The sequence below is a fragment of the Peromyscus californicus genome, unplaced genomic scaffold, assembly GCF_007827085.1.
Source record: "Peromyscus californicus insignis strain IS unplaced genomic scaffold, ASM782708v3 Scaffold_13__1_contigs__length_99412109, whole genome shotgun sequence".
Lineage (NCBI taxonomy): Eukaryota > Metazoa > Chordata > Mammalia > Rodentia > Cricetidae > Peromyscus > Peromyscus californicus.
The window spans coordinates 74,529,155-74,548,686 of NW_026294424.1; the positions used below are offsets into that span (position 1 = coordinate 74,529,155).

General features: G+C 34.0%; 1 protein-coding gene across 36 annotated transcripts in view; it reads left to right on the forward strand.

Moving 5' to 3' along the window:
- Adgrl3 (adhesion G protein-coupled receptor L3) overlaps positions 1-19,532 on the forward strand; it is a 754,357-nt gene that overhangs the window by 170,864 nt on the left and 563,961 nt on the right. For 35 of the 36 annotated variants that reach the window (XM_052735282.1, XM_052735248.1, XM_052735252.1 and 32 more), the window contains one exon: positions 6,152-6,217. The exons of the other annotated variant lie outside the window; for it this stretch is intronic. The gene's annotated coding sequence lies outside the window, so the exon portion shown is untranslated. The remainder of the gene's footprint in view (positions 1-6,151; positions 6,218-19,532) is intronic. 36 annotated transcript variants of the gene reach the window in all.

The following is a 19,532-nucleotide window of genomic DNA, read 5'->3' on the forward strand; positions in this document are numbered from 1 at the left end:
CATCTTCCTGGATCCTCACCAAGTCTTCTTAAGGTTGTGAACACAGGCTTCTGATCTTTGTAATGCTATAGTATTATGTAGGGTAAAGGGGAGCTTTCTGCCCAGCTGGTGATTCATTTTGCTGGTAGGGAGCTTCTACTGTGAACTGAGGCCCTTTATTCGGGTCTGTCTCCAGTCTTCACTGGTTATATCTGCTGTACATTCTACCATCCTCTCCCATCATTGGAAGCTTCGCTTTTTCTTTGTGAGATAAAATGCTGGAATTCCCAAGGGATGAATGTTTGCATGGGTTTCCCCCCTTTTAGGCCTTATGAGCAGTTTGTCATACACCATACCAGTAATAAACTAAAACACTTGTGAGCCTCATGTCTTCCAAACTCAAAGAATGAGGTACCCATGGCTGGCTTTGGGTAGTTTTACTTTCTTGATAAAGACTAACTACCTGGTTTTTTTTTTAACTTTGTTTTGGATACTTTCTTCAAGGCTGAAAAAAAAACATATCCAAAAGAGCCCCCTGGAGAAATTACCATACAAGTATAGTTGCCTAGACCAGGGTCTGCTGTAATGAGAATGTTGGTCTTCTGTAGACAGTCCCCAAATTGACTTACAGTGTTTCAATTTATGATTTTTTTGAGTTGTGATGGTGCAAAATTTTTAATCATTTAGCAAAAACTAAAATTTTGGAATTTGTGAATTTCATCTTGACCAAGAAAGTTGTCTTTAACCTTACTCTCTTGAAATTTTGGGAAGCCGTTGTAGCTTCCTGATCCTACTCAGCCACATAACCATAACAGTGACAAACTCTGTAGTAGATTTTCAGTAGATTATGTATAATATATACCTTTATTCTGCTTAACATATTTTCAACTTATAATGTTTTTTTGGGGGACTTATCTCCACTGTAAGTAGGTGGACACCTACTTATACATAGACTTCTCTTTATTCAAGTTCTTGCCGTGTCTATTCAGGTAGAAGAGTCTTATAAGGGAAGCCTAAAAGAAATAAAAGACCCAATCTTGGTTTTGATTTTCTGTGAGGAGTTAAAACTGTGTGTTTTTACTGTCCTGTCTGAACCTCTTACAATAGTGACTGTGTATATAGCAGTTACTGAGTTATTCCTTTGTCTTTGTCATACATATCCAAGGGTATATTATGATTTGGTATGGTAATCTATGGGATGGCTTAGTATGATAGAGGATGGAGTGTTGTGGTTACCCAATCTTACCCTGTTACCCTATCTTACCTGTATTTCCATACCTTACCCTGTTACCCTCTCTTACCTATATTACCCTATCTAATGAATGCAGGCAGTCAAGATGACTGTCACCATCCAAGTTCAGAGTTGTACAAGTAAATATATTGGCCAATGTGTTTACTAAACATTATGTGCCTTGTAAATATGTTATATCTTTTATAGGTCGATTAGCTGTTCCAAAATTTTATCCGTTGAGGGAAAATTTATGAGTAAATGTATTGAGTTGTCATTGCTAATAATGAGCATAATGGATAAAGTGAGAAATTTTTATAGCATTAAACAATTAGTGGAATTTTAAAACTGACTCATGTTACTTTAAAAAATTAGTAATCATTTTAACATTGGTCTTCAATAAGCCTTATGCATCCTTTTAGTTAGTGTTCTTTCCTTTTTAATAACTGTATATTTAGCTGATTCTGTTTGATTAATGTGGAAGCTCTGCTAATTCATTTTATGTCATTCTCCTTTTCTAATGTAAAAATTTTATAGTATAAAAGTTTGCCAATAACACTACTTTTTCTGCCTCCTATAAGTTTTAATATGCTATGTTTGATTTTTGTTGAACTTCAAATATTTTCTAGTTATTGTTTGTGATTGGTAAATATTTAGGGATTCCTAATTTTCATTACTAGTTTCATTTACATAACACATATTTATGATATCAGTCCTTTTACCTGTATTAAGATTTGACTTATGGTCTAATTTTAAGTCCAGTGAGTGCTCAAACAGAGGTTAGACAATTTACAGGCAATCTGATACAAGATCCTATTGTTGCTCACATAATTTCAATATTTTATCTCACATGAACTGTTCCTAACCATTTAGATGAATCATTAATTTCTCTTAACCTGAAACACTTGCTATGGAAACTTTATATTATTTTGTCATTGATACTGGGGACAATATTTGCCATACCCAGGCCTTCTCAAGGTTCCACCTCAAGGCACTTGCATGATGTATATTGTGGTTTCCTGAACTCTGTAAGGCATTTCACTCACAGACTGCTCTGTCCAGTGGAATTTTTCACAAGGAATGGGCGAGATAGCAAAGGAGGGTACTGTGGGACGGTATTTGGTCATTTTTTTTTTTTTTTTGGTATTTTTGTTGTTGTTGCTTATTTTTTTAAATGATGTTTGTTTTGGGGGAAAAGTACATTCTTCATTTAGAGAGTTTTGAACCCTAATTTTTACAGTAAGCAGTATGGTACACTTACTTGTAGACTACTGAGAAGAAGCCCTCATTGGAGAAATGAGGTTTGGGATAATTGGGACACTATTCTCAAGGCAGATTTGAAGGCTATCTTTTAGAAAAATCACTTTATGAAAAAAATGTCCTCATTTGTACTGTTTTACTTTAGCTGTCAGTGGACAGCTTAAGTACGAGGGCATGGGCTGGGAGTATAGCTCAGTCGCATAGTCTGTGTTAATGTCCAGAGGCCCCAACACCTCCAGCTGCTGCAAAGCTCCTCTTAATGGTTTGCAATGTGATTGGAGGGGCACAGTCTTGTCACCTCTTCACTGCCTTATGGACCATTCTCGTGCACTTCAATAGGTCATATTATATAATTTTGGAATGAGTACATGTGGAACTTAGTTGTTTTTTTTTTTCCATTTTGAGTCTATACTAGTTTGTATTGGGTTATTTGGAGATATAGCATTTAACTATCAACTTGTGAAGCCATCTCCGACAGCAAGCAGTGTCTCGAATTTCTGAGATTGTCTTCTGAGAAGTTAATTTATGGAAGCTTCCCTTCCCTTCAATTTAAATATCTCAACAAAGATGATTAGTAATAATGCAGTGCTGTTTGGGGACCTTGAATATGTAGAATCAGAATTTTGAGTTCATGGAATAAAGTTCTGAATTTTTCACTTGGCATCTCCTTTGAATGTAGATAAAAATATTTGGATAAACTTCAGGTGATTATTTAAAATATTAAATGATAATATGAAGTAATTAAAACAGTGTTTGCCACACTATGAGCATTTTACTATGTACATAATATGTGTATGTCATCAGACAAAAACAAAGATAGTATGTAGTTTATAAATACATAAAATGTGCATATGTGTATACAGATATGTCATCTTCCTGTGTGTCTCTGCCTCAGTCTGCTTCCTAGCTGGAATGTGCATAAATTCTGAGTAGTCTTTTAATATCTTCAGTTCCTTCTGAATCTATATCAACTTGAGCCATGCCCAAAACAGTAAATATGTGATAAATATCTACAAATTCTCTTCTTTTTAATTTTGCTCTCCCAGAACTGGAAAATTTGAAGCATATATATCATTTATTACTGAATTTATAAATTGGCAGTTCATTGTTTTACATCAATATGTATTTTGTTACCTTTTATGTGTGATTAATTATAATGTTTAATCAAAAACATAAGTCAACTTTTACTATTAACAAGTGTATATCTAGTTTTTAGACTCAGTCTTTTCAACTAGTTCTCCAGCCCTCTGATGAATTGCAGTGATTTCTAAGGTATTGGATTTATGCTAATTTTGAACCATGTGGAACTGTAAGGTAATGAAAATATGATCAGATACTGAAAGGCATTAATTGCATTAAAAGATCATCAACCACTTCCTAAGGAATCATATACTCAACTTGTTTACAACAGATGTTTTTGAGCATCTGTTTTAGTATATTAAATAGAAAATGAATTTATCCATATTATCTCATAGCATAGATAGGTATCCGTTGAAAAGGATCCTTTCTCTTCTCTGTCTATTCTTTTCCCTTTCCTTTGATTCTTCCATTCCATTCCTTGGGTTTCTTGTCTATTTGTCCTTTTCATTGAGATTCTAAGTGGCTTTAGCAAGCTGGTCTTTGCCCTGTGGGCTCTAAATGAAGTGAGTGGTTCTGGAGAGTAGAGCACAGTGATGCTAAGAGCTCCACTATAAGCTGAAGACTCTTTGTGCTTATGGAGAAAAACGAAGAACAAAACAAACCAACAACAAAATCCAGGGAACCAGGGTTTGTAAAAGCAGCTGTGCAAACAAATTCAAGGACATGTATAATGGTTGACTTTCCTTTATTATCTCAGTTTATGTGAGGACAATGCAGACAGTTTCCAATAAACAATGCCTTATTTTTGATTTATGAAAATGTTAACATTTTGTTTGCCCAGTCAGCATTTTTGAGGCTGGCTTAGCAGCTTGTTACACTGGGGAGAAATAATAAAACCTAGGAAATCAGAGCCCTGATTATTATGTAATCTTCACCTTAAGTGGTGTTGAACAGATATTTCCATGGTGGTGTGGGACTATAAGGAAAACTTGAATATTTGAGGGGAAGTGAAATGTGAAGAATTAGGCATCTCTGAATTCAAAATGTATTTCCAAGGTGATGCAAAATATATGAAGGGAGATGATATTTGTGGGCAGGCCTGTGCTGTAACCCATGATTGCCCAGTTATATAAAACCTTTTCAAAATGACAAATATCATTGTTTAAAAGCAAGGGGGAAGTAATCTATCAAGTCATTAGTTATTGAAAGAATGCTTGCTTTGTTGAAGGAAGATTATCCAGGTTAGTTCAAGCAATTGATTATAAGAGTTGCTTGTTTGAGTAGTCAAGCATGCAATTCAAATGTGGAGTTGCCTTGCTTTTGAGTACAGTTTTGCTAAGTATTCAAATACTATTGAACACTTACTAGAATACAGCAAATGCTGCTACTTTCACAATTTAAAATGACTAACAAGTCAAATATTTGCATTACAGGATAATTTCTACTAATTTGTATTCTATTTAATTTTAGTCAATTGTGACTTTCATTAAGGAAAACCTTGTTTAATTCCATGGTATTGATTTCCTGCTCCATTTCTAATTCCTTATCCATTTGAGAGCAAGATGGTAGAATAAATAATGGTTTCTGTTATTATTTGGGGGTGTGTATACGTACTCATCCCTTTAGGAGAAACAAAAATAGTCCTATTGCAATTGTATAAAAGTAATAAATTTCATAATAATTTCTAGATTTGTTAATTGTGTAAATTCTTAAATATACTCACTAGAAAATTTAAAACTTGACTACAGAGAACTACAAGGATATATTAAGTTGACAAAGAAAGTATTTTGAGGAACAACATAATTTTAATATTTTTAGCAACAAGTTTGACATACGGATTCTTATTTTAGTGATTCAAAATGGAATTGTGATGATTTTAAGAACATTAACCCAATATCCTGCAAATTGTTTAACTAAAGTATTTAAATAAAATCATTTATGTGTGTGGGAACAGATAACTATAGAAGAAGTGGGTCTTGTCTGTATATGTGTATTGATATGGCTACATGACCAAATGCACTAAGTGTGTCTCCATTATCTTTCCTTAGTGATTTTCAGGTGGTAGAAATTATTGAACTTGTCCCAGGATTTAGAAGAAATGCTTGTTGTAAGAAGCTGTAGTTTCTTAGATTTATCAAAACTTATTTGAAGTCTTATGTGTTCTTTTAAGCAGAAAAATATTTACATTATATACTTAAATATTTCTCTTACATTCCTAGTGAACAGTCTTATTTAAAAAATATATCATATCTTTCATATTTTCTTACTTCCCATTCTGCTGGGAGACTCTTAAGTGGTGTGGGGAAATATACTTCTTTTTTAATATTTATTTATATATTATGAATACAGCCTTCTGTCTGCATGTATGCCTACACACCAGAAGACAGCATCAGATATTATTACAGGTGGTTGTGAGCCACCATGTGGTTGCTGGGAATTGAACTCAGGACCTCTAGAACAACAGCCAGTGCTCTTAACCTCTGAGCCATCTCTCCAGTCCGGAAATATACCTCTTAAGTAACAAAATTTTATTAGTTCTGTGGTTAATATGCTAAAAGAAAGTATTTTGTCATCTAATTGCATCTTTTATTTTATTTTTTACAGAAATGTTTAATTCAGTAAGTCAGAAGACAAAACCATGGATTTTTAGCAATCAAAGAACAAATTAAGGTAACTCATAGATTATTATTGTTGAATATTTGCTAAGAATCTAAAAATATATTTACAATATGTGAAGTCAAGTTAGTATATGTTTTAGGAGAATTAATCACATTGAAAATGCAGCATGCTTAAATGTTTTTATATATTTTGAAATGATATTTTAATATCTTACATGTTTTTGGAAAATAGGTTCTCTTTTCTGAACAGTAAATAATGTAGTTTAGCATATTTGCTGTTGTGAAGAAATACACTCTAACTATATGAAAAATAATTTGGCTAAAGCAAGTAGTTTTTGTGGCTGCTGCTATGGAAAGACATGATGGCTATATTACTTTATTGACAATATGTAAACAACTGTGCCAAGATTTTTGCTCCCATTGGTACATGGGCACCAAGACAATGCATTGAAGTCATTCTTGTATAATTCATTTCATTTGCTCTCAATTTTTTATCCATAACTGAATATGAAATTAATAAATGAAGTATACTCACTTTATACCGTCAAGATGTTTAATATATAAAGCAGATTATTTTCAAATCTGACCTATTTACTACAAATATATTTATTAAGTTCAACATGAAAATTTTCAGAGTATAAAATTAGGCTGGTACATATTTTCTCAAGCAAATCATAAGGTATAAAACAGCTCCTTTTATGCATAATCCATGGTATGGTAACACTTGGGATTTCTTTTTCCTTTTCCTTTTTTTTTTTTTTTTTCTTTTTGGTTGTTGTTTTGAGGATGATTTCTGAGGAGGTAGCCCAACTCAAAATCCTTCTACCTCAGTCTCCTGTGTTCTGGGATTATAGCCATGTACGACAATGCCAAGATCCTATTGTCTTTTTGGAGCTATTAAAATTAAGTTTTGTGAAGTAACTTTAAAATTTTATAAACATACAGGAAAAATCAGTTCTTTCTGTTTTGTCATTATTCTTCCTTTTGATTGATTAATATTTATTTTGATTCATTGAAACAATAGTTATTATAAACTACCATCAATGTATTTTCCAAGACTTTATAGTTAAACTTAAGCACACTCAGTGACTTAAGATTACAGAAACATTACAAATGCTTTTGTAGGCAGTAATTTTTAAATGGATGTTCAGTGATTTAAATGTTTTTTTTTTCTTCTCTGTCACTTATTTTCCTCTCCATATCAATTGGATGTGTAAACAATATTAGCCCTCTTTTTGAGAGTAAGATATGATTGAGTCACTCAGGATTGATTAGCTTAGTATATTGATATCTTCATGCTGTAGACATTCATCTACTAAGCTAAAATTGAAATGAGTTCAGTGATACAGGGAAGTAAATTAATTTAACAAAAAAAGGCTTACTCAATAATTCCTTTAAAATATTTAAAAATATTGAATCGAGTATTACCTAGACACTCTCATCAGAAGCCAGTACATGACTGAGGGTGGTAGTGGTGTAGCTCTAAATCCTAGAATTCAAAGTAGAGTTAGGCAGATCTTGGAGATATTTCCGGGCCAGCCAGTTACTCTATGAGACATTTTCTCAAGTGTGAGATGAAGATATGAAGAGAGTTGTGTCAATCAGACAACAAAAGAACAAATTATGTGCTGTAGGTGAAACCAGTCTCCCTGTGGACAAACGTGCCTGCATAGTTCCAACCTGATCTGTCAATTCCTATTTGCGTCATTGTGTTTTTAAATACATACGTGTGTAGTGTTTACTAAACTTACCTTTTAAAAATATGCAGTCTGCTTTGACAAGCACTGAAAGCTACATAAATGCCACCCAAATCAAGAGAGAGAACATATTCAGCACACCAGATTCTCCTAGCTGCTCCTTTTGTTACCCACCCCTTTGCCCACTCTCAGTACCCGGAGCCTCTAGATTCTTTTAATATAAAACACACGATGCACACTTGAGAACCATGGGGAAGAGCTTCTGCGTTGGAGAAAATCTTGATACGTGACCTTTCATGTGTTATTACCGTGCCTAAGCTTCTGTTCCCTCTTGGGCAGGAAGAAGTTAATAAAATTTTCTACGACATAGAATTTAGAATAGAGTTCAGCGTGTCAGAAATACTGTCTCGATGCTTGAGACTCAACAGGAAAGATGCACTGGAGAAGGCATCCTTTCCATAGTATATGCCTTCTTTGGATGTGTTTAACCACACAACATCAAACCAAAGTTTCAAAATAATGAAAGGTGTTTAGTAATACTGGTCTCACAAAAGTTCAGTTGTTTCCTCCACTCTTTCGGGTTCCTAGGTATAAACACTTGGAGTAATGCTGAGACAATTTCCCACATGTGGTGTATCCATCAGCAGGTTCTGCCAGACTTCTTATCACCCCCTTGGCTACTACCTTGAGTCCAATCTCAGCCCTCTGCTGCGTAGAAGAGAAACCGTGTGAGATGTTTTTCTTTGACCCATCTTTACCACCTTTGCATAAATCACAACTCGATCTCAGCTCCCTGGGCACTCCAGCTGGCTTGGCTTTCCCACGTGCTGAAACCCCCTCCACCAAGAGCTTTAGCCCTTGTTTTCCTTCTACGCTCTTCTCAGATACTCATATCGCCATACCTAGAACTCCCCTTCCCATGCTAGAATTTTCTGTACAAATATTTAAAATTGAAAGAACCCAAGAGTCCTCTGTGGCCCTGACTCTTTTGTTTTATACTAGTTTCTTTTTTTCCTTGCTTCTTTAAATTAGTTCCTGTAGGGCCTGGCGAGATGTCTCCTTTAGCATAGTGCCTTCTTTGCCAAGTGAGTGTAAGAAACTTGGGTGGTTCATACTTTGTGACCCAGTACTGTGGAAGCAAAGATGGGCAGATCCAGAGAAGCTGTGTTGGCAGCAAACTCAGCCAAAGGGATGAACTTCATGTTCCTGTCTCAAAAACATAAATATGGAAAGAAGTTAAAGTGGTCACATAATCTCTAGTCCTGGTCTTCACAATAATGTACACACAAGCATGCATATGTGCACACATACACTAATAAGTATATGTACACCACAGTCACACCAAACACAAACATGAGCACACACACATACATATATACAATAAGTTCATATATTTAAGACATATTTCCTATTTATATATACCTGTTTCTGCTTTTGTGTATCTTTTATAATATATCATTGGCCTTGCACATGGAATCATATAGTAGACAGTTGGAAATATCATAGATGACAGTGTGAATCTAAGAAATAGATTATCTGGAATATTCTTGTAATAACTCAATTACTGTCAAATGAAAATTCAGTTTAAGGCAACTGCTAGGATTGAGTGGTGGTCACACCTTTGAGAATATTTCCAAAGAGAAGGTGACAGATCTTCATGACTACATTTGAATGATGAGAGGAAAGCTGAAGTCAGGAATAGGTCTTGGGTTGGAAACAGGTAATACTGTTATTGGTACCGTGTAGTGACCTGTTTAGATAGCAAAGTTTCTTTAAATATAAATCTATATAGGTGTGAGGTATAAATAATTCATATTTATTATATATAGATACATAATTTATTTTATATACTCATAATTTATTATATGTAATTTATATTTTGTACCTATATAACATATACTGACCTATTTTATGCATTATGTATATCAATATAAAGAAGAAGTGAATACAGTTTTATGGCAATAGCATCCAAACTGATGCTAATTTTCATTTTTAAGTGGAAATTATTCCTGAAAATACATAATGCGTTAGACTTAAGTTCACTAGTGTCTCTTACTTCTACTCATTTGTTTATGGAAAATTAATACAGATTTGATTTGCTAGGGAATTACATTTCTAATTAATTTCAAGGCCACACAGAAAGTGCAGGATTCTGAAGCTGGCCAGGGGCAGAGTGAAAGCTCATTGATTATTCATACCATCATTCCTACTTATTCCATGCTTAGTGGCTGTCACAGGCTGTCAGCCACATAGTTAGTGCCCTTCAGATTTCACATGCAGAATCGGCAGCCTTTGGAAATCTGCATAAAGATAAGTCCGACATTGGATAGATGGCTGCCCACCAGTAGAAGACAGCTCAGATTGTCAGCCATTTATGCCACAGAGCTGACCACCATGAAACAGTGATCAGGAAATGCAGTATTGGCAGACAACAAAATCACTTATTAACCCAAACAAAAAACTAAATCGGTTTTCATAGTTTTGCTTTTTTTTTTTTAAACAAAATGTAATGAAATCATCATCAGTTCCCAAGTATCCTGGCATCAGTTTCTTTGGTAGTCATAGCTTTATTTGGATAATCTTTAATGTTGAAAAATTGTTATAAAATATCTAACCTTTGCCTTACTTGGTTATATATGTGTATGTATGTAGATATGTATTGAATGTACTGATTAATTCATTAAAGTACTAGTGATGGAACCTAGAGACTTGTGGATACTAGCCAAGCACTCCACCACTGATTTATAACCCTGGCCCTCTTTGTATTAATTATTAATTTGTATTTTAAGAGCATACTCCCAAGGCTGCCCTAGCTGGTTTGAGTGTATTCTGTAGCCCACACATACCTTAAATTCAGGGTCTTTCTACCTCAGCCTTGTGTTTTCTGTTATGAGAAGTATCTGTTACAGTCCTGACCCACCTGTCCTGTATTGAGTTTGTCTATTTTAGAAAAAGATAGGATCTCACTATGGGGAACATTTCCTGATGATTGTTTTTGAGTGCATACATTTGAGCTTCTTGTCCATTGAATGGTTTGAAATGACACACTTTAAATGTTTGAGGAATTTTAACAAACAGATGTTTTAAGAACCATAACTGTGTTTATCTATTTCCATCTTAAACTTTCTGTTAAGTGTGTTTTCTCTTGGTAAAATGACATGAAATACAAGGCTAGTGGAGAAGCCATGATTACCAAAACAGGATACCAGCCAATTTTATCACCTAAAACTTTCCTCCTGTTTCTCCCAATTGATCACCACCTGTGTATTCCCCTCATCCCTAGTAATCACAGGTTAATTCTCTATTCCTATTTATAAATTTTCAGAATAATGTACAAACAAGCCATACAATATGTTGCCTTTTGAGTCCAATTGTGTTTGTTCAGCATAAAGCCTTGGAAATTCATTCTTGTTGACTGCCTTATTAATTTATTCAATTTTTATTGCTTAGGACTGTGTCTACCATAGTTCATTTATCCATCTATGACAAACATTTGGGCTTTCTAATTAGGAAGTAATAAAAATAAAGTCTTGTCAACACTCATGTATTGTGTTTGCGCGTGCATACACCTATGCCTGTGATTGTGTGTGTGAGCTTTCAAGAGCCATCTAAGGTAAATACCCATGTAGGATTGCTGGGTCATATCGCTAGGAGATATATTGAATTATTTTGTTTGTACTTTATTTTTATACCACTTTTTATTATTTCTATTTAAATTGTCACTGTTATAAAAATTGATATTGTGAAGGCTATGCTCTTAAAATTCTGGGTATCAGAAATTCTGACACTAGCTTAAATATTGAAGGCCTGAATGTTTTGTTGTTCCCTGGATGCAAGTGGAAAAATTACATCACTGAGTGAAAACTTAGTTGTTGTTGTTGTTTTCTGTGACATTTTTCTACCCTGTTTTGTGAGTCTATCTAGTTCCTACAATAGATGGCAGATTAGTCACTTACAATAATAACACCTTGGAAGTTTTCTGAAATTCATACCACATTCACTACCTTAATTAATGTGAATTCTCATGTCTAGTGCTTTTTACATAGAAAGGACCTCAGAGAAAATATTTTACAATGTTTATAATAGATTTGACCATAGAAAACCCCACAGATTCTAAAATAATTGAACTTTAGAAGAAGAATAAATGTGGAATCGATGCATGAAATTGCCAGTGGCTATTCATAGCAGGAAAGAAGGTAACACAAAGCCATTATAGAAGGTTGGTTATATAGAAGGTTTTGTCCTTTACTTGTTGGGTAAAAGCTTCTTTATGTATCCTGGAGAGTGAATTATATACAACTTACAAATGTGGTCCTGCTGGGAAGAACCCTAGACTCAAGTTATCTTCAACTCTGAGTCTGTCTTGGTGTTACCTTGAGACCCAGGGCACGTCTCATAATCTCTCTGGATTGTAGTATTCTCATTTGTCCAATTAGTGGGGGCAGCATTAGATTATCCATCAAGGACCTTCTTGCTCTAAAAAAAATATGATGCTGCAATTCTGTGATGATCTTATGTCATGGAACAAAAGAGTTTGTCTTTGTATTTAACTGATTCTGTCAGAAGTCAATGGTAAGCAAATTTTAAAAGGATTGAAAAGTACAGTTAATGAAAAGCCAATAATGGTATTGGAGAAGAGTTTACAGTATTTCTAAATACCTGAATCTTACAAAATTACCAATTTATATAGTGCCTTTCCAAATTTGATATTCAAAGCACAGGACATAAATTATATATTACTTAGACATATGAAAAACATTAACTCATAACACCACTATCATTTTATAGGATTTTCTGAGAACTGTAATTTTAATTTTTAACAGCATTTTAAATATCAAGAATTTATTTCTTTAATTAGCACCCACTTAATTGTGAAGCATAGCCTTGATAAATTCATGTTTTTAAAATGAGTGTGCATTTTAAAATATTTATTTTTAATTTCTTTTTTGAGTGTTTTGCCCACATGCATATATATGTTCCACATACTTGATACCCATCGACCCTGGGAGGGGTCATCTGATCCTCTGGAACTAGATTCATGGATGGTTGTTAACTTCCAAGTGGTTCCTGGAGACAGAACCCAGGTCCTCTGCAAGAGTAGTCAGTGCTCTTAACATCTGAGCTACATCTTCAGCCATTGGGTGTGCATTTTCAAGAAAATAATTTCAAATGTATATACTTTAAGGATACTAATGCAAAAGATTCCTTTTGGTTATGTGTCATTCACAGTAACCACTGATTCTTTACATATCATCGTCTAAATGCTGAGGGATATTATCAATCTCAAGGAATAAAACGTATTTATTTAGCTCATATTAGTGTCTGGCATGTGTAAAATACACACTATACTGTGGAATAGTAATGTCATCTTGATTTGAGAAAATCTGCTACACACTCAGTAGAAATATCTACAGATGGCTGTGTGATACTATACAAGTACTGTAGTAGAAACTTGAAAACCAGGAATAGTTTTCAATGCAAGGCCTTAGAAACTGGTAGCTGGTGCATAAAATTTTATTGCCTTAAAATAGAATAGATATTCTAAGAAAATGGACATCTCCAGATCAAATTACTTTTCTAGGACATTTAATTTGTTTGGAGGGACATTCATTTTTTTGTGGATAATGATAGAGTTTTGGTAAATAAGAATAAATTAAGGATTATGAAGGGGTCTCTTTTATAATATATACTTAACAAGCTATTTTTAAAAATAGTTACTGAAGCTGGATGGTGGTGGCACACAACTCTAATTCCAGCACTTGGGAGGCAGAGGTAGGCTGATATCTGAGTTGAGTTGGTCTACAGAGAGAGGCTGATGACAGCCAGGTCTACACCGATTAAACCCTGTCTTAAAAAATCAAACAAACAACAACAGCGAAAAAGAATAGTTACTGTGATAGGTATTTTTTTTAAAGGAAGATGTCTTGGAAATGTGAGACATTCATTGAAGTTAGGATAGAGCGAATCAGATGGAAACGTTTCACAAAGCAGTGCTTCTAGCTCTGATGCAGGTTCTTCGTGAACAACCTTCACTGTACTTTAATACAAGTCTTCCATGCCCCTGCCATTTATCTGGCGCAAGCTAGCCAAACTTTCTCTTATTTCAAACATTAAAAAGTTTACTTGAATAATTTCCCATATCTTTTCCATCTAACCAGAGCTCATCTTGCATATTTTTATTGAATTCCTAGTAAATATTAATGAAATAGGATTTACTCGCTTAAAAAGAAAAGGAACCGGGTTTCGTGATTTGGCCTACTACTGTCTTCAGTGTTCTGAGAATAATATATGATTAGCTAAAATGTCGATCTACAAACAATTCCTGGGGGTATCATCTGAAGCCTCCTCTTTAAAGTACAATAGAATCAAGCAGTTATTTGTTGGCTTTGGGGCCAAAAATTGTGAATGGCTAGATTTTCCTTAACTTAGTGGTGATACTTATACATAATCATGTAAATTCACCATTGTATGAATGAATGAGGAAACTGTGTTTTCTAAACCCATATATTTGGTTAAACTGTATCTCAGTGTTCTTAGACACAAGTTAATAAACCTTTGGTTACTATTTCCACAAATGAAGTTCTTATTAAACTACATTTACTTTGATTCAATGTCATTAAGAATCAACTACACTACATTGGCAGTATTTTTGATTATCAATATATGGATAGTTCAGTAGTCAGCAGTTGAAAACGAAAGTTTGATTTTCATCTTGATGTCGTATAAATATCCCAGGGGAAAAATGTGCTTCTTATCCTGGCAACCCATTGAGAGTACAACTGTCATCCTGACATCACCATTTCAAAGAATGGCTGCTACAACCACAGAGAAGACAGACACATCACAAACTTCTGTTGACAAAGTTTTTCCAGACAGTTTCTATTAACTTTTTTTCTTACCTACATTTTTTATTTCCTTCTCTCACTGATGATTTTTTTCATCTGCATTTAAAACATACTGTTACTGTTGATCCTTAAACATTAAACATGGTGAAATAAGAGTTCTCATTGGTCATGTAAGTCACTTACCATAGATAGCATCTCCAACAAATGAAAGCTTTCATTTCAAAGACAGCCGAGTATCACACAGGTGAAATAAATCAGAGACCGATAATGTATCTGCAAATATTTTTATGGACATTAGAGCCAACAGAACACCAGGGAACAAATTTAATAGAAAGCAGTTTTGAAAACATTGCTGCAGAAGAGAAGACTTGACTGTTGGTGGAGAAAAGAGTGTCTCACATAACTTTCTCATCTTATCTTCTGAGTGAGTACTTCTTGCTGTGGTGTTCTAGTGCTAGCATAGACACAAGAATGATGAACTAATACATGGTGCATGTACCCAGCACCATTTATTTACAGAAATGCATATTGAATCCAAATCGGAATTGAGATTTTCCTAAATTGTACTTATCACCTACTTTAACACAGAAAGGAAGAATTGGTTTGTTTGTGAAATGATTATATGCAGCTTGTGCTTTTCCATTCACATGCTTGACATTTTCCCTGTACACACAGATCATCCACCCACAAAATTCATTTAACTTTAGCCAAAGCAGAAAGTAAACTTTTGACAACATTTAAGAGTTCTGTTTTAAAAATCAAAATGTTAAAAATTGTCTTTTTAGCATATTCTTGTTCAACAGATAATAATAAAGTCTTTCAATTAAAGAAAAAAGAAATTGCCGGGCGGTGGTGGCGCACGCCTTTAACCCCAGCACTCGGGAGGCAGAGCCAGGCGGATCTCTGTGAGTTCGAGGCCAGCCTGGGCTACCAAGTGAGTTCCAGGAGAGGCACAAAGCTACACAGAGAAACCCTGTCTCGAAAAACCAAAAAAAAAAAAAAAAAAAAAAAAAAAAAAAAAAACCAAAAAAAAAAGAAAAAAGAAATTATTTTAATTTCATTGATAATGCCCTTAATCAGCACAAACTAGAGGCCTATAAAACCTTTATGATAATATATACATCAGGTAACTTAGTAACATTTTGGTATGTTAATCTGGAGAGGAAATTTCTATTTCTTTACATGTAAAACAATACTGTGCATGCGTGTTCATACATGCTACTGTATTCATCGGAAGGCCAGATGACAACCTGCTGCAGTTTATTTTCTTTCTACCCTGTGCGTTCCAGAAATTGAACTCAGGTCTTTATCTTGGTGGCAATCTTCATTACCCACAGAGCTGTCTTGAAGCCTAGACAATGTCATTTTGATTCACACTGGATAGAATATTGCCCACTTGACTTACTTGAACCAAGGTCACAACTGTTTTGTCTGTTGAAGAGTTTTATCTACAACACATTCTGTAATACAGGCAGAAGAAGAAAAAGAAAAGCAGCTGTCCTTTCTAAGCAATGATTATTTACTTAGAGCTACCATTATTGCATACTGAAGTTGCTCAAATCTGAATAGTCTTAAAAAAAAATCGCAATCATCCAACTGAAGAATATAGGAATATAGGAATCTTGTGTCACTGACCTAAGCTGTTTCATCTCCTTTGTTGTGTCTGATAACACTTAAAACAGCAAAGGCATCATGTTTAAGGTCTTCAGCCAGACTTCTTAGCAAGATTGATTCATAATGAGCCTACATAGAATCAGCCATGTTTGGTATTACTTGGTGAAGCAAGACTTTTGTTTTGTCTTTTCAAGGTTTCCCGGGGTTTTGCTTAGCTGCTTACCCTACCTTTTTTACTTCCTATGTTCTTTTAACTGTATTTATAGAACATCTGGTATAGGACACAATTTAAAATATGCATTTGAAACCCTTGACGCATCTGTGGAGTAAGAGATGACATATTCAAAGGATCTTTTAAAATCAGCATTTATTTAAGTAGCCACATTGGAACTGATGTTAAGAATGTGTAAAGGATTTTATTATTATTATTATTATTATTATTATTATTATTATTATTATTATTATTACTTTCTTTTGCTTCTCTTTTACATGTGCTTTTCAGTGGCTATGCCTCGTTCACTCCCAGGCCCCTGTGTGACATTTCCATTCACACGTGCCTTTTCCTTCTTCAATCTTCCTGACTGCAAAGGAAACAATAACTTACTCCAGGGTCACTTGAATTTATTCACATATTCTAATTAGAAATAAAAGTCCTGAATGGGCCATTTGTAGTACAGGACAATCCTGTGCTTGTAAGTATGGAGTACTCGGAAGTAGAGATTGTCCATAGGCTCATTAAAATCATTATGTATTCAAATACCAAAACAGTATGGGCAGTAAAAATTTCTTTAATTAGCTTATACTCAGATCTTAAAGATATATGACCTTTAAATGAACTGTGTGTAACTTTCAGGATTAAACATGATTTTAAAAATATTTTTTCACCTAAGAAATTAACAGTTAATCTGTAAAGGTCAGTATAGGTGGGTTTAATCTGATTCTGAAATTTGCTATTATTGCTACACATGAAGTAATTGGGGTAAAAATTAAAATTTTTAAATGATTGAAATCATGTATAAAACAATACTTTATAATATAATTATTTTATCTTTCTAGGTAGAGTCTCTTAATTTTATAGATCTGATTCACAGATGCTGTATGTGATACATATTTACAGTTATTTAGGTTTACAGATGAAGTGAAAAAAGGTTTTAACAAATAGTGAGAGAAACATTATTCATTTTTAGAAAATGATCAAAATTGCTAAACATGAAATGGCTTTCAAACCAATTATATCAAGATGTCTTTTAAAATTGGGCCTGCATAGTACTCTGAAGGTTGATTGCTGGAGTTAGGTAATGTATCTTTCTGACTCTAAATGTTTAACATTTGATACTTTTGTTGTATGAACTTAAAACTATTTCCTCTGGGATTTCAGAAATGATAAAGAATGTTGTTCATATATTCTCTTGTATATGGTAAACAAAACAAAAGGTACCACAGTGCCAAGGTATAATTGTCTAAATTAAGATGTATCATTGACTAATACATTTGTCCTTAGTAATGAGAACCGAGGCACATGATTTTGCCACTGTTCTTTTGTTCTCTTTTGGAAAATTAAGACGACCTGTAAGAAAGAATATATTTCCAGAGTGTCAGGAGTTGATCAGCTCCTGCTTGAAGATGTCTGAGAGGAAGAGAGGAAAGGGAAAGATTCTGTTAAATTTACAAACATCAGATGAATATGTTGAACATAGTCATAAATTAATGGTAAGAATATAAAGGGCTAATTCCATGTAAAAGGGGCGATGTAGTAACTTTAAACATAAGCATAATCCATATTATATTTGAGTAAATAAAACACATATTTTCATTTATTGGATGAGTATGTCAGACCATTGCAGGATTTTGCTGCAATTGAACAGGCATGTGAAATAGACAGCAATTTTTTTCAAAAATAAAAACTCCTATGGTATATATAAAGAAGATGACTATATGCCTTGTTTTCTCCAAGGGATAAGAAAGTTAACTAGAAATAATTCCTCTGTTTGAACCCAGCCTTTGTTGGAGACTCAGCTCTCTATATTGTCCTGGTGTTCCCTGTGAAGAGCTGCAATGCGAGGCTGCAGTAGCTACAGCTCTTTATTCCTTCCAAGCTAGCTACTGTGCTGCTAATTAGAATTGGATATTGGTGGTCCTGAAATGTGGGAGACCATCAATGTCACTTTGTGTTAAAATTTAATCACACAAGTTAGGACATTCAGAATTATGGTTTCTATGGTAACCACAACACTGAGCCCTGTGTGAAGGCATTACAGTGAGGGTCTTTGATTAAGAGAAAGTAAACCAGAAGTGAAACAAAATGGTCCATATGTGTAGCTAAAGTTACCAAAGCGGGCAGGAGAGGGAGGAAAGAAAACGAAAAAGTACAGTTCCCTTTTCCTTAATTATATTTGCTTAGTGGTAGGTCATGTGTTCTTGCAATACACTGAACAGTCTGTTAGAGTTCTCATGCAGATGCTTGTGTTCATTGGATTTTAATGATTATTTCTCTAGCACCTTTCGATTTCTTAAAATTTATCCTATTTACATAAAAGAAGTGTTATTTGCATACTTCTTTTCATATAAAGTAACTGATGATACTGACTTTGGGGACCTTCTGACTGTTCCTGTGGAAGAAGGAAAAAAAATTTTTTTCCATTGATAAGTTTTTCTTTGAAAAGTCGTAAGGTGGAATTACAATACTGGTGTTTTGTCTATGATGTTTCATTGGAATAGTGCTGTTGTAATAGCTATATGTAGTTTCATTTTGTTATATGCATATAGACATCAACATGAAATGTAGTCTAATTCAGAACAGAACATAAGTAATACAAGATGTATCGAATGTTAATCATGAACAATATATTAAATAAGATAAATGGAGTCACTGGTAACAGAACATAAAGTGTGTACGGAATATTTCATTTTGAAGCATACATTCTGTCAAGAATGAAGATAATCATTATAAGATTATGTTATATTTTGTTTAATTTAAATGAAAATGAAAACAGTTGTGTATTAGCTGTGCTTGAGCCTTGTTCATGCCCTGGAAATAGAGTGGTCTGCTTAAGTGGAGGTTTTCATGTATTCAAGTAACACTTTATTAAGCCACTATTAGGGTTTAATTTTGCTGAGATTGACATTATTGGTTTATCTTTCAAGGAACATATGGTCTAGTGACATTTCGCTAAAGATAAAAAAAAGCACAGGTTTCTCCCCATTTTTAGTC